The sequence below is a fragment of the Haliotis cracherodii genome, unplaced genomic scaffold, assembly GCF_022045235.1.
Source record: "Haliotis cracherodii isolate W230 unplaced genomic scaffold, xgHalCrac1.p SCAF_20, whole genome shotgun sequence".
In the NCBI taxonomy this organism is placed as follows: Eukaryota; Metazoa; Mollusca; class Gastropoda; order Lepetellida; family Haliotidae; genus Haliotis; species Haliotis cracherodii.
The window spans coordinates 234,337-250,830 of record NW_027266276.1 but is presented as its reverse complement, the minus strand read 5'-3'; positions in this window follow the sequence as shown (position 1 = coordinate 250,830).

Below are 16,494 nucleotides of genomic sequence, written 5' to 3'. Positions count from 1 at the left end.
ATGAACATTCCATGACCTTCCACCTCCTTCCCCTGGTATGTCCCAAATCTGAACAAATAAAAACTTCTTGAATTATGAACCTCAAACACATTATCATACCTCAATGAAAAAATGATGACATCTGATTGGTTTAGATGACCTTGATAAAATACTATGTATCCCCCTGAGAGGTAAACAAATGTTTAAGGGGAGAATAAATCTCTTTTAGCCGGCTTCCAGGCAAAAGGCCATACACTTTTCAGAGTCAATGAAAGCCACGTGACACAGTACAAGTTAATGTCAGCTCAACTGAACAGCTGTTTTCTAACAATATTGCATTTGTTTTTATTTCCCATACAATGTTGATAATGATTAAAACATGTTGAAAGATATTTTCTCTGGCTCCGGCTCCTGGTGTAAAACCAAATGCAGGATGCACAAAACCACATGTACCCCTCATGATACTGCTACAACTTATAATGTGTGTATGACATATAGGGAGAATGTGACCTTCAATTATCTTCCGAAGTGATATACAGCACACAAAACAAACATGATGTCCCCAGTTTGAATCCAAGAACTATGATTATGACATGTTCTAATAATTGAAAGAAGGCCAACATGAAATAAGATAGTCATCACTTGTCATCCCTGTGTCTTCAAGTCGTATAAACACAGAATCAAAGGGTCTTAAAACATTTGCAGCAAATCAAACATCACTTATGTGACCTTGACTCTTTGTGTAGGTCAGACATGACCCCTTCAGATTACAGCCCGGCCCAAGGGTAATGTACCTGAGTTTATGAATGTTTCTCAAGGTTAACATAGAGGCAAACATTTGTTCAGACGATGACCTTTATGATGGCCTTGAAATTTGACATGCCTGATCAATTTCTGAACTGTAGTAGCCACCTCCATGTTACAGTGGATAGGGTATCTGCCCGGAGAGCTGAAAACAATCAGTATGTGTCACAAGACTCAACATTGATGCCATTTCAAAACTATTTCGGGTTCAGATAATTTAATGCTCCTGTGGTAGTATGGGCGCTAATGGATATCCACTCAAAGTCCAATTAGATGCAAAAGAGTATGGATGCTGGAATAACTGAACTTAGGTAAAATGTAACGTGTAAATTTGATTTTCCTGATCTGATAAGAATTACACTCAATATATTGATGTTTGGACAACCCATGTCAGATTTTCTTTCCTCAGTCACTTGTTTCAAACAAGGAACCGTTTTCTAAAAGAAGCAAAAGGCATCACATAAACTTTGCTGCTGATAGATCCTGTCACCCTCGAGCCCCCATTGTAATGTCTGGACACTGAGTGTTCACAACCAAGAATACCTAGGACTCGCAGATTACCTGTATATAGATTGAGGTAAATCTCCCTGTTCTCTCTTGAATCTGGTTGTGTCAAATTATCACTGTAAATCTTGAAATTATCATGCAACTGCTGACCCCAAACTAAAAAATGTGACTCAATATTAATGCCACCTCCCCACAAGCCCAGCGCAATATTAGAGAGAGAAAATTACTTCCATGAGTTTTACCCACTTAGCTTTGATCCAACAAAACAGCACAGAGAACAACTTATTAGGGCTGAGTAGATTACATCAATAAAATATCAATAAAACAATCAATAGTATTATCCAAAATACAACAACACATAGTTGGAAATGGAATCTGTTAGAGATATGTCATAAATAACTGATAATAACAATACTGTGCACATCTACAATGAAATCCAGGTGACATGGAATGTGCTGACTTACAAGGGAGGCTGGCCTGATGAATCACACAGGTGCTGCCACAGTCAGACAAGTCATTATTGTCATCACAGTATTGTTCACCATTCCACTGTAACAACTGGTCCTTATTGACAAACTTCATCTATCTGTAAAAACCACTTGACAACTCTTCAAATTTTCGTGTTGGTGAATCCTACTTCTGACACCATTTTGTGAATGGGTAAAAAGGACAAAAGCAAATCCACTCTTGATTCTCTTCTATTCAACCAGAATTCATGGTACGCATGACATAACCTAAAACAAGCACATAAAATATTCCATGAAACATTGCCATATGATCATTAGTGTACATCAGTTATTTAGTTGAAAATGCATTTGAACCACACAAGAAACTTAACAGTATTCAGATGTAGATATATTACCCAACACTTCAATTATATGATAAACTTAGTAAAATCGAAATATCTTTTACATTTGTATACTTATCCTGCATTACTCTGCATTGCATTTACTGCTGTCTTTGACAGAGAGACGAACTGCGTGAGATCCAGCTGCTGAAAAAAGGTTATTCCCATCGGTAGAAGGCAGCCCCCTCGCAGAGTCGGCATGTGACCCAGAAGTCATGATGTCACATCAAAACACATAAATGCTTGAAACATAAAATCTGAAACTTCGTGGGGAGGCAGAGTAGCGAAGGGAGGTCACTTAGACTTTGTAATACAGGATAAGTATACATATGTAAAAAATATTTCGATTTTACTAATTTGTTTAACTAATCCTGCATTACTCCGTATTGCATCTTTATCAGACAGCATGGCCAGTGGGCATACCTTCAGATGTGATCCACAATAAACCCTGTCCAATGAATCCGCACCGCATACAAGTGATGACCGGAACATCTATGACCATTCCTGTCTTCAGGAGTCGATGCAAAAGGAAAAACTCTAATCTGAGGTGATAAACACCAGAGAGTTCGACGGGCCCTGCTCAGAGTATCGAAGAAATCAGAGGCGGCGGTGTCAATATCTACGATCATTCCCAAGAGCGAAAGAACGCAGTAGAGCCCTCTAATCTGAGGTGAGGAACACCAGAGAGGTACACGGGTATCAGAGAATCAGCGGCATTGGTGGAGTCGATGCAAAAAGTAAAACCCGAATAGGTGACAGAAATAGAATGAGCCTGGTATCCAAAAACTAGAACTGACCAAAGAGAGAATGTGGAACACAGTAGAGCACTCTTGTCTGGGGTGATAAACACCAGAGAGGTCGATGGGACTCGCTCAGCGTATCGAAATATGTATAACTGTGGTTCTGGTAGATCACACTATGCTGCACCAAGTAATGTGATCGTTTCCATCCCCTGAGCGTCGTATAAGCGCTCCTGTTCTTATATCGAGGTGACGATATATGAAGGACGACAACACGATACTAGGCATGTAGTCAACGGGTCGATGGAATGGTCTTGGTACAAAATTAGAAAATCGACGGTGTATCTGGAGGCCAAGGCTGAAGATATTCCATCCCTTGAACGCCATATAAGCGCTATCACTCTTATAGCGAGGGGGTGATGAAATGTGGTGCCTATCTACTGCCGTGTTGGCAGCAGAGGTCTATCTTTTCCATCATCTGTACATGGATGGACTGCGTGAGGTGTCTGGTTGAGTGGTTGCACCATATGTACATGTAAGCATGCAAACCAATCTGTAGCAATACATTGCACTGCTTGCTATAGGTCAGTTGACCTAATTCCGGTCGGAGTGGTTTACAGTCAGAGTACTTGGCAGGTGACATGTAAAGCACTCTGTGCAGCAGCCGAGAAAGCCGCATTGGAGACGGAAACGAGGACAATCCTCAATAAACTGTGTGGTAGACAAACAAGTGGTGTTTTGCAAAAAAATGCGGGAGCACCGGAGCTTGGTGGGAAACCCAGGGAGCGCCGAGGAAGAACCTCTTTGAGGAAAAAATGGCGCTAAGGGTAGAGGAGGTTTGGTGCCGGCGATATCGATGTCGCCGTCGGATGGCTGGGACAGTGCAGAGCTATATGATACACCGTGATATGCGAGACCAGTCAACGATGATCCCGAGATGTGGGTCAAACAGGTTTAATGAGCTGGAACATTGAAGATCTGCCAGTTCTGATACAGTTGCTGTCCACCAGAAGCTCTGTTTCGATGGAAACCTGCAAGTCATCTCTCTTAAACAATGGCACTTTAAACAACGGGGTTAAGGAGAACGTCGCAAAACAAAACCTCGTCCAGACAACCAGTGGGCAAGTTGAATCAGACCAAATGTCTACTGGTTGAAAACATTCCTGCCAGGAAGTTGACCGATAGTCACAATCCCAACGATGTATGGCGACAATTCTGCAGCAACAGTACGACAATTGAAAGATGTGATTTCCGCTTTCCAAACAGTGTGACGATCTCAGTAATAGAAGGAGAGACAAAGGGTGCGATCTGGCAAGGGGCGACAAGGGCAATGTTGGGATGACCTAGGCACTGACACATGAGATGAAAACCTTGGGAGAAAGCTTCCATTCTGAGGGAGCTACCCTGTCTAACCTGGAACTTTCCAACATCTGGGAATGTGCTGAACCAGAACACATATGCCCTGCCGAATGTCTATTGAAGGAGGGAGTGAGAGTGTGTCATCCCCTGACAATCATGATGTTGTCGTCGGAGATGGCGAGTTAATAGTACTGGAGGTGCCCCTGCCAGTGTGATATCATCAGAGCTCCTTCACCTTCATGTTGTTGATGTGCCAAGTGTGCTGTACGCAGGACCACAACTATGAGGTCATGTGGTCCTCAACCTGTAGAGGTGTCTACAAACAGGTGGGACATCAGGGATAATTCTGTTGAGGAGATGCTTCCTAAGATGTTTGACTCTACTGTCCACCAGCTGAAATGACACCTGAGGTAAGGAGGTTGAGCAACAGATAGGCCAAGGGTCCTGACCTCTTAAGTAAGGTGCCAGGAACTGTTGGATCAGGTGCAAATTATAGTTGACCTCATCTCGTCACATCTTGGGCCGACGCGAGTACTTGCCACTGACAAAGTAATAGCGGCTGTTGAAGAGTGGCTAGCAGATGTAAGATACGTCTGTCTGGAAGATTTCAATAGTCCATTTCAAGAGTGTCTCTCATTGTGTCGTGCCTTGACAATACATTGCAGCATTACGTACAAGTAAGCATGCAAACCAATCGGTACAAATACACTGCATGGCTCCCATTAGGTCAGTTGATCTAATTCTGGCTGGTGATGTTTGAAGTCAGAGTGTCCTTGACACATGACATGTAAATCACCCTACGCAGTAATCTGGGACAAATCGTATGACAGTTAACTTCTGTCTGCGAGGTCTGACTACAAGGTTGTGAGCTATGTCTGCCGCGTCCAATGCATGGATATGGAAATCATCCTTACTCACCTGAGGAACCTTGAACACCAAAATTCATCATCCAATGCTAAGACCTTCAGGATCAGGTCCAGCGGAATAGGGGTAGCCTTGGACCAATAGTGTCTTATTTATCCACACCTGGGCCTGTGTCTGCTGGAACATGGACTGCATCATCTACAGCCAGGAAGGATCCAAGGAGGGATCCAAGTAGGGAGCCTGGAGGAACTGTTAAGGCACAAGCTGGAAGTGTGGGGTCAAGAGCACTGGCACTGGCATTGATGACAGGCCTATCTCTGGTTTGTTTGGGCCCAGGGTGGTGCCAGTGTCATGGTGGTCACAGAATCCCAGAAGCGATGAGAGCAGCGATGCACAGTGTAGCTGCTCAGGAGTGAAGTTCAGAATCACGGTGAGCCAAGGGCGCCAATGCTAGCACCAGTAGTGCCCTTTGTAGTTGGGGACTGGGGTGGTCATAGACATGTTGATAATGTAGACATAATTTCCCATTAACATAGACAGAAGAGACAATGGGGGGGGGGGGGGATACATCTTGAGGGCTAGACGCTGGAAGGGGCTTCCAGCCAGAAGAAGATGGAATAGCCTTAGCTAGTGGAGATGTAGCAGTACTTGGAGAAGGCTGTGGGAGAGAGGTGTATGCATAAGCTACATTTTTAGCTGTCAAACATGTATCGGAGCAGTCCAGACAAAGGGTGGGGGTCCAGCCAGACTTGTTACCTCGGCACTAATTACAACGGGACATAAATCTGCAATGGAGCAGAACATGTAATCACAATTCGGTTCCACCATGATTGTGTGTGTATATAATATTCTAAATCCCAGAAAACTGAGGTTAAGGGATAAGATTACGCAAAGAAAGGTGAATAAAACACTTTAATAACCATAGGGAAGCATAGGTACAACAATGTATAAGAAGTACCAAGCAACATAAAGAATGCAAAATGAATGACACGAAAGAAAGTGACCACGAAGTGTGAGTGAGTGAGTTCATATTTAACATCACATCGGCAATATTTCAGCCATATCATGACAAGAATACATATATTTAGATTGAATACAAACCTGTCATTGATGGACAGTAAAATAACTAGAATATAACAGATTAATATTTAAAAGTAAAATACGACCACAAAAAGATATCACCATATGTAACAATACATACCGTATTTTCTTGAGTATAGTGCGCACCCATGTATAATGTGCCCCCCCCTCTAGCGGGTTCAATATTTTGGAAAAAAAGAAATTTTAATATTATACGCAGAAAAAATTTACACCGTACCCTTTCAGCGAAGTCCGGCAAGCGAACGGGTGCTGAGAAACTTCGTCAGTACAAATTCGAAATTTGAGATAAAAAATCACCAGACATGTTTATTTACCGTTTAAATAGTATTTATTGTTCTGCTAGGCATTGTTTTATATCTAGGGATTAAGATTACCTTGTGTATTTTCTCGTAAACTAAGCCGGAAACAGCAATCAGCTGTACACACGTTTTCTTGGAATCGACCGGTGATTCGGTCAAGACACACCCAGTGATATAACTTTATAGGATTTTTAATGCAAGGATCGGCAACAATTGTATCTGAAACTATTTTATTTATCAGGAATAATATATTCCATTATTTTCTTAATTATATGCAGCCTTTACTAAACATATTTAAAATAATAATAACCCTAAGCGAAGCAGCTGATCGCTATTCCCGGGTATTATTTTTTACATGGAACATGTCTGACCAGTCACCGTCAAGGCTCACGCGCACGTGAACACGTGAGCGCGAGAATTTCATGTTGACATAGAATCGTCAAACAAAAACAAACATGAATTTTAACGAGTCAAAGTATGTCATTCATGATATATGTATCCATTCTCTGTCAACTAAAGTTCGTTTCAAGGCGTCAATAGCGGTATTCTGACCGTGGTTGCTGTTAATAACGGTGAGTTGTGCGATCTTCCGATCGCTTCACACACGATTTCGCCGAAATTAATAAAAACAATATTATAAGGAATTTTGAATAAAATTAATGAAGTAAGTTACAAACATAAGTCCAGAAATACAAAGAACACTTTTTATAGACAGACAGTGTAATTACATAATTATTTTGCGTACTTCAGTATGGATTTGTTGACATGGTATTTCCGGTGTTTCGTGCTCACGGTACGTAATGTCTTTCCATGGGAGGAAAAAACATCCAAACTCATAATTCGTGTATAATGCGCACCCCCTTCTACACAGCTGTGTTTTTCCGAAAAAAAGTGTGCACTATACTCAAGAAAATACGGTAATAAAAAAGGGCTGTAGATCGCCAGCAGCTGAGGGTAGATCACCATGCTAGGGGACTTACAGTACCTTTGCTAAATCCCCAGCTAGATTTGCATCATCCCTTCAGGTGATGGCATTTATTGTCATCAAATTTAGCCAAAGTTTTAATGCGATGACACCTGAAGTTATCACTTCCGTGGTCACATGGGAGTTGTGTTATGGGATTAGCCACAGAACCAGTTGGAACAACTTTTCTTCAGCAAGACCTCACACAGCTCTTCTTTCTGGTTAAGGTGTAATGCAGGACAAGTTAAAAAATGATAGAATGAATTCACATGATAATGAAAGGTGTTTTTATGTTGATGAAATAGATCTCATTACTTGAAAACCACTTAATACTGATAAGTAACATAATACCCAAAAAGACTGTAATATGTTTGGTACAACTGAAATATCATGTGTGTAGCTGATGATCAGCACTCACCACCAAGGAGTCGATAACAGCCAAGACAACTTCAGCATCCGCTTGAACAAGAGATCTCCATGACTCCTGTTCAAAGAAAATAAAACTGCTGTTATGGTTTTAACAAAGAGTCCCATCCGGGATTCAAACCAACACTGCCAGAGTGAGGCACCTCATCACCAGCACACAAAGTCAGCGATCTAACCCACTCAACCACCAAGGCTTCCACAAAAATGAAAGTCTGACAACTGGTTGTTCAGATCAAGTACTTTGCGTACCCCTCTGACAAATGTAAATTGGCATGGCTCCCATGGCGGAAAGCTATGAACACAAAATTGCTATTTTAGAGAGTTGTCAAATGTAGAAATGTTATACTTTGGATAAAGCTTTCTAAGTATAGTACAGATTCCAGTACTTTTCGAGGGTTGAGTCCCATCCGGGATTTGAACCCACACTGCAACCTAAACCTTATGGTTTTGTCTCCAACAAAGAGTGACCATAGAAACATGACAAAGTCTGAATGGCGACATTACTACTCATTGACACAGTAAAATAATTAGGTTTACTAACAAGGACAAAATGAAAAAGATAAAGTAATTAACTACTTGCAACACATTGAAATCATAATCCATAAACCTGAAACATTATAATTACCTGATTCATGAATGATAGTGAAGTTTATGCAACAACAATCGATGATCATGAGTATAACACTAACAACTGATAGTACACAAGGCAGATCAAATATTAGTAAACAAAGTGCAAAGCGACGTAAGTCATGTTTTGTCTGAAGCACCTATGCCAAACGAGATATAATGACTCATAACAGTAATTCAAAATACTGATATGAACTGAGATAAACACAGTAACTGAAATATTAGTTGTAAAAACAAAACATCTGGATGGCAACCCTCAATTGTACAACAATATGTACCAAACAGAATAAACATGTGGCATGCAAAGCTTGTGGTCTTGCAGTGGTTTGAATTAACAAGTAAAATACAACAAAATATGACTACATTGTATTCGCAAATCGATCACAAACATACCAATAATATGCTACCACCAAGGGGATATTTGTTGAGAAAATGAAATAACTGCAGTTGAGATAGCTCGCTGAGAAAGGATACTACGTCAGTTAAAGCTTGGCACAAGGTACACCAAGGCAAAAATCGAAATGTTTGTTACAAGAAATTTGAAAAGTGAAAATAATAACTAATTATATAAATTTGGAAAGCCATAAGCTTAGCCATTGTTGTAGTCTACAGAAAAAATGTAATTACATAGAAATCAAATTGCATTTACACTTACTTCCAGAAACTGACAAAGATTATGGGCTTACAAGCAAAAGACTGTAGACACAATACCCGGTAAGTGTGATTAAAACTCCTTATAAACCTATTCATTGGGAGCGCTATTAAGTAAGAGACTTCTTTCTATAGGGATTAAAACCTATTGTGAGGTTTTACTTTCCAGTCGGGTTAAATATCATAAACAGGGATGTTGTAATGTCCCTGTGATTTTATATAATATGCCAGGGATTTTATAGGATATTCAAGTCATATTTGCTATAATATCCCAGGGATTTTATATAATGTCCTGGGTATTTTATTAATGTAACTTCCATTCAGATTGTAACATGTAATGAAATGAAAAATCAAATGACAAATGTTTTCTTTATATTCCCGAGGATTGAACTCGCAACCTTCATATCTGTAGACCAGTGAGTGTACCACGAGGCTACAGAGGTGTTGATAAGCCACACTGGTTTTTAGAATGTCCTTTTCAAGATCTGTACGCCAGCAACAGATATTTTTTACGCTCGTTTCCTAAGGTTCATGGAAAGTATGTTTGAAGCATAAAAAATTTTGATAAATGTTGTTTTTAAGTTTCTTTTTTCGGTTTATAAGTATGGAAAAACACTTTCCCTCGGTTTTGGTAGACAGAGCATGCCCTGGGGGTCAGAAAAAAACTGGGGGGGGGGGGGGGGGGCTTCGCCCCTTTGGTTTTTCCCTCTCCACAGGGCATGCTCTGTCTACCAATACCTTGTAAGCATGTTTTCTCCAATACTTATCATTTAACACTTAACCATTGATGGGATAGGTTGGCACAACCTTCTTTTGAGAGAAGAAGAGGAGAGGTTCATTTCATTCAACCCTTGCTGGGACAGGTAGGTAGATCGAGCTATCTTTCGAGAGAAGGAGAGATGTTATATATCCTTTAACCCTTGCTGGGACAGGTAGGTTGAGCCATCTTTCGAGAGGATAGATGTTATATATCCTTTAACCCTTGCTGGGACAGGTAGGTAGAGCCATCTTTTGAGAGGATAGATGTTATATATCCTTTAACCCTTGCTGGGACAGGTAGGTAGAGCCATCTTTCGGGAGAAGGATAGATGTTATATATCCTTTAACCCTTGCTGGGACAGGTAGGTAGAGCCATCTTTTCTCTGACAAGAATGTGCGGGGCTGGTGTTGGATTAGTGTTGTGACTGAACCATGTCACAGATTTCATAACTTTTGACAGTTTTTGTACGAATATGATCAAATGAGCATTCTTAAAGTTAGTACTGTTGACATATTTATTTATAAGATTGACTTCAATATGGTTTTGCAATGATAAAGATAAGAACTAAAACTGATGTGCACACTTTGTGGAGAAATACACTATGGAAGCATGGCTTCCTCAGAACTCTCCTGGGGCAACTTAATTCAACCTGCATTCAACATTATTAATTTTTGTTGCTGAAGGTCAACTCGCCTTTAGATATTGTTTAGTCAGACCCGACATACATAAACTCCAATCACAACTGTCCCAGGGCTACTGCTTACTTTGTCAGACCATCAGTACACTGAAACCACAACTCTCTTAAGGACAACTCTATAAACACTTGTTTCAATTTATATTAATGTATATATACTTCAGGCCAACTCGCCTTTGAACCAGATCAGGCATCCCTACATTTCAACATGTGCCAAATGTTAAACTTGAGCTATTACTTTGAACATTTGAGCAGCAAACTACACCCCTATATCTACTTCCTTCAGGCCATTTGAGTCATCATCAGCCAAGACTGCAAATGATTTGTCCGGCCCAACATCCAAACACTGCCACCACATCTCTCCCAGGGCTACTGCATTCACCCTGTATGTAAAATCATCATTTTGTCTTGCCTCAGACCACTTGAGTCATCATCAGCCAAAACATTATTTGTTTCGTTGGGCTGGCATCCAAACACTGCTATTACCTCTCTCCCAGGGCTACTGCACCCTGTATGCAACATCATGATTTTGTCTTGTCTGACCATTTGAGTCATTGTTTTTGACCATTTGTTTCATCAGCAGCAGAGATTTCAAACTGTTTCATAGGCTCTGACATCCAAACACTGCCATCTCATCTCTCCCAGGGTTACTGCATTCACAGCATATGCAAAACCCCTGTTTTGTCTTGCCTCAGACCATTTGAGTCATCATCAGTGAAGACCGCAAACTGTTTTGCCCAGCCCAACATCCAGACACTGTCATCACATCTCTCCCTGAAACCCTGCATTCACCCTGTTTGCAACATCATCATTTTGTCGTGATTCAGGCCAACTCGCCTTTAGCCATCATCACCCAGACATCAAATTGTTTTGTTGGGCCCAACATCCAAACACTGTCATCACATCTCTCCCTAAGTCACTGCATTCACCCTGTATGCAACATCATTATTTTGACTTGTTTCAGGCCAACTCGCCTTTAGCCATCATCAACCAAGACATCAAATTGTTTTGTTGGGCCCAACATCCAAAAACTGTCATCACATCTTTCCGTGAGCCACTGCATTCACCCTTTTGGAACATCATCCTTTTTCTTGATTCAGGCCAACTTTCTTTTAACCATTATCAGCCGAGACTTCAAATAGTTTTGTTGGGCCCAAACATGCCATCACATCTCTCCGTGAGCCACTGCATTCACCCTGTATACAACATCATTATTTTGTCTTACTTCAGGCCAACTCGCCTTTAGCCATCATCAACCCAGACATCAAATTGTTCTGTTGGGCCCAACATCCAGACACTGTCATCACATCACTCCGGGGGCTACTGCATTCACCCTGTATGAAACATCATTATTTTGTCTTGCTTCAAGCGAACTCGCCTTTAGCCATCATCAGCCGAGACATCAAATTGTTCTGTTGGGCCCAACATCCAGACACTGTCATCACATCACTCCGGGGGCTACTGCATTCACCCTGTATGAAACATCATTATTTTGTCTTGCTTCAAGCGAACTCGCCTTTAGCCATCATCAGCCGAGACATCAAATTGTTCTGTTGGGCCCAACATCCAGACACTATCATCACATCACTCCGGGGGCTACTGCATTCACCCTGTATGAAACATCATTATTTTGTCTTGCTTCAAGCCAACTCGCCTTTAGCCATCATCAGCCGAGACATCAAATTGTTCTGTTGGGCCCAACATCCAGACACTATCATCACATCACTCCGGGGGCTACTGCATTCACCCTGTATGAAACATCATTATTTTGTCTTGCTTCAAGCGAACTCGCCTTTAGCCATCATCAGCCGAGACATCAAATTGTTCTGTTGGGCCCAACATCCAAAAACTGTCATCACATCTTTCCGTGAGCTACTGCATTCACCCTGTATGAAACATCATTATTTTGTCTTGCTTCGGGCCAACTCGCCTTTAGCCATCATCAACCCAGACATCAAATTGTTCTGTTGGGCCCAACATCCAGACACTGTCATCACATCCCTCCTGGGGCTGCTGCATTCACCCTGTATGAAACATCATTATTTTGTCTTACTTCAAGCGAACTCGCCTTTAGCCATCATCAGCCGAGACATCAAATTGTTCTGTTGGGCCCAACATCCAGACACTATCATCACATCACTCCGGGGGCTACTGCATTCACCCTGTATGAAACATCATTATTTTGTCTTGCTTCAAGCCAACTCGCCTTTAGCCATCATCAGCCGAGACATTAAATTGTTCTGTTGGGCCCAACATCCAAAAACTGTCATCACATCCCTCCTGGGGCTACTGCATTCACCCTGTATGAAACATCATTATTTTGTCTTGCTTCAAGCCAACTCGCCTTTAGCCATCATCAGCCGAGACATCAAATTGTTCTGTTGGGCCCAACATCCAGACACTGTCATCACATCACTCCGGGGGCTACTGCATTCACCCTGTATGAAACATCATTATTTTGTCTTGCTTCAAGCCAACTCGCCTTTAGCCATCATCAGCCGAGACATCAAATTGTTCTGTTGGGCCCAACATCCAGACACTGTCATCACATCCCTCCTGGGGCTACTGCATTCACCCTGTATGAAACATCATTATTTTGTCTTGCTTCAAGCCAACTCGCCTTTAGCATTCATCAGCCGAGACATTAAATTGTTCTGTTGGGCCCAACATCCAAAAACTGTCATCACATCCCTCCTGGGGCTACTGCATTCACCCTGTATGAAACATCATTATTTTGTCTTGCTTCAAGCCAACTCGCCTTTAGCCATCATCAGCCGAGACATTAAATTGTTCTGTTGGGCCCAACATCCAGACACTGTCATCACATCCCTCCTGGGGCTACTGCATTCACCCTGTATGAAACATCATTATTTTGACTTGATTCAGACCAACTCATCTTTAACCATTATCAACCAAGACATCAAATTGTTTTGTTGGGCCCAACATCCAAAAACTGCCATCACATCACTCCGGAGGCTACTGTATTCAACCTGTATGCAACATCATCATTTTGTCTTGATTCAGGCCAACTCGCCTTTAGCCATCATCAACCAAGACATCAAATTGTTTTGTTGGGCCCAACATCCAAACACTGCCATCCCATGTATCCCAGGGCTAATGCATTCACCCTGTATGCAACATCATTATTTTGACTTGATTCAGACCAACTCATCTTTAACCATTATCAACCCAGACATCAAATTGTTTTGTTGGGCCCAACATCCAAAAACTGTCATCACATCTTTCCGTGAGCCACTGCATGCACACTGTATGCAACATCATCATTTTGTCTTGCTACGGGCCAACTCACCTTTAGCCATCATCAGCCGAGACATCAAATTGTTCTGTTGTGCCCAACATCCAGACACTGTCATCACATCCCTCCTGGGGCTACTGCATTCACCCTGTATGAAACATCATTATTTTGTCTTCCTTCAAGCCAACTCGCATTTAGCCATCATCAGCCGAGACATCAAATTGTTCTGTTGGGCTCAACATCCAGACACTGTCATCACATCCCTCCTATGGGTACTGCATTCACCCTGTATGAAACATCATTATTTTGTCTTGCTTCAAGCCAACTCGCCTTTAGCCATCATCAACCAAGACATCAAATTGTTTTCTTGGGCCTAAAATCCAAAAAATGTCATCATATCTCTCCCTGAGCCACTGCATTCACCCTGTATGAAACATCATTATTTTGACTTGATTCAGACCAACTCATCTTTAACCATTATCAACCAAGACATCAAATTGTTTTGTTGGGCCCAACATCCAAAAACTGCCATCACATCTCTCCGTGAGCCACTGCATTCAACCTGTATGCAACATCATCATTTTGTCTTGCTACGGGCCAACTCGCCTTTAGCCATCATCAACCAAGACATCAAATTTTGTTGTTGGGCCCAACATCCAAAAATTACCATCACATCACTCCGGAGGCTACTGCATTCAACCTGTATGCAACATCATCATTTTGTCTTGATTCAGGCCAACTCGCCTTTAGCCATCATCAACCAAGACATCAAATTGTTTTGTTGGGCCCAACATCCAAACACTGCCATCCCATGTATCCCAGGGCTAATGCATTCACCCTGTATGCAACATCATTATTTTGACTTGATTCAGACCAACTCATCTTTAACCATTATCAACCCAGACATCAAATTGTTTTGTTGGGCCCAACATCCAAAAACTGTCATCACATCTTTCCGTGAGCCACTGCATGCACACTGTATGCAACATCATCATTTTGTCTTGCTACGGGCCAACTCACCTTTAGCTATCATCAACCCAGACATCAAATTGTTTTGTTGGGCCCAACATCCAAACACTGCCATCCCATCTATCCCAGGGCTAATGCATTCACCCTTTTGGAACATCATCCCTTTTCTTGATTCAGGCCAACTTTCTTTTAACCATTATCAGCCGAGACATCAAATAGTTTTGTTGGGCCCAAACATGCCATCACATCTCTCCGTGAGCTAATGCATTCACCCTGTATACAACATAATTATTTTGTCTTCCTTCAGGCCAACTCGCCTTTAGCCATCATCAGCCGAGACATCAAATTGTTCTGTTGGGCCCAACATCCAGACACTGTCATCACATCCCTCCTGGGGCTACTGCATTCACCCTGTATGAAACATCATTATTTTGTCCTGCTTCAAGCCAACTCGCCTTTAGCCATCATCAGCCGAGACAGCAAATTGTTTTGTTGGGCCCAACATCCAGACACTGTCATCACATCACTCCTGGGGCTACTGCATTCACCCTGTATGAAACATCATTATTTTGTCCTGCTTCAAGCCAACTCGCCTTTAGCCATCATCAGCCGAGACATCAAATTGTTTTGTTGGGCCCAACATCCAGACACTGTCATCACATCCCTCCTGGGGCTACTGCATTCACCCTGTATGAAACATCATTATTTTGTCTTGCTTCAAGCCAGCTCGCCTTTAGCCATCATCAGCCGAGACATCAAATTGTTCTGTTGGGCCCAACATCCAGACACTGTCATCACATCCCTCCGGGGGCTACTGCATTCACCCTGTATGAAACATCATTATTTTGTCTTGCTTCAAGCCAACTCGCATCTAGCCATAATCAGCCGAGACAGCAAATTGTTCTGTTGGGCCCAACATCCAGACAATGTCATCACATCCCTCCTGGGGCTACTGCATTCACCCTGTATGAAACATCATTATTTTGTCTTGCTTCAAGCCAACTCGCCTTTAGCATTCATCAGCCGAGACATCAAATTTTTTTGTTGGGCCCAACATCCAGACACTGTCATCACATCCCTCCTGGGGCTACTGCATTCACCCTGTATGAAACATCATTATTTTGTCTTGCTTCAAGCCAACTCGCCTTTAGCCATCATCAGCCGAGACATCAAATTGTTCTGTTGGGCCCAACATCCAGACACTGTCATCACATCCCTCCTGGGGCTACTGCATTCACCCTGTATGAAACATCATTATTTTGTCTTGCTTCAAGCCAACTCGCCTTTAGCCATCATCAGCCAAGACATCAAATTGTTCTGTTGGGCCCAACATCCAGACACTGTCATCACATCCCTCCTGGGGCTACTGCATTCACCCTGTATGAAACATCATTATTTTGTCTTGCTTCAAGCCAACTCGCCTTTAGCATTCATCAGCCGAGACATCAAATTGTTCTGTTGGGCTCAACATCCAGACACTGTCATCACATCCCTCCTGGGGCTACTGCATTCACCCTGTATGAAACATCATTATTTTGTCTTGCTTCAAGCCAACTCGCCTTTAGCATTCATCAGCCGAGACATCAACTTTTTTTGTTGGGCCCAACATCCAGACACTGTCATCACATCCCTCCTGGGGCTACTGCA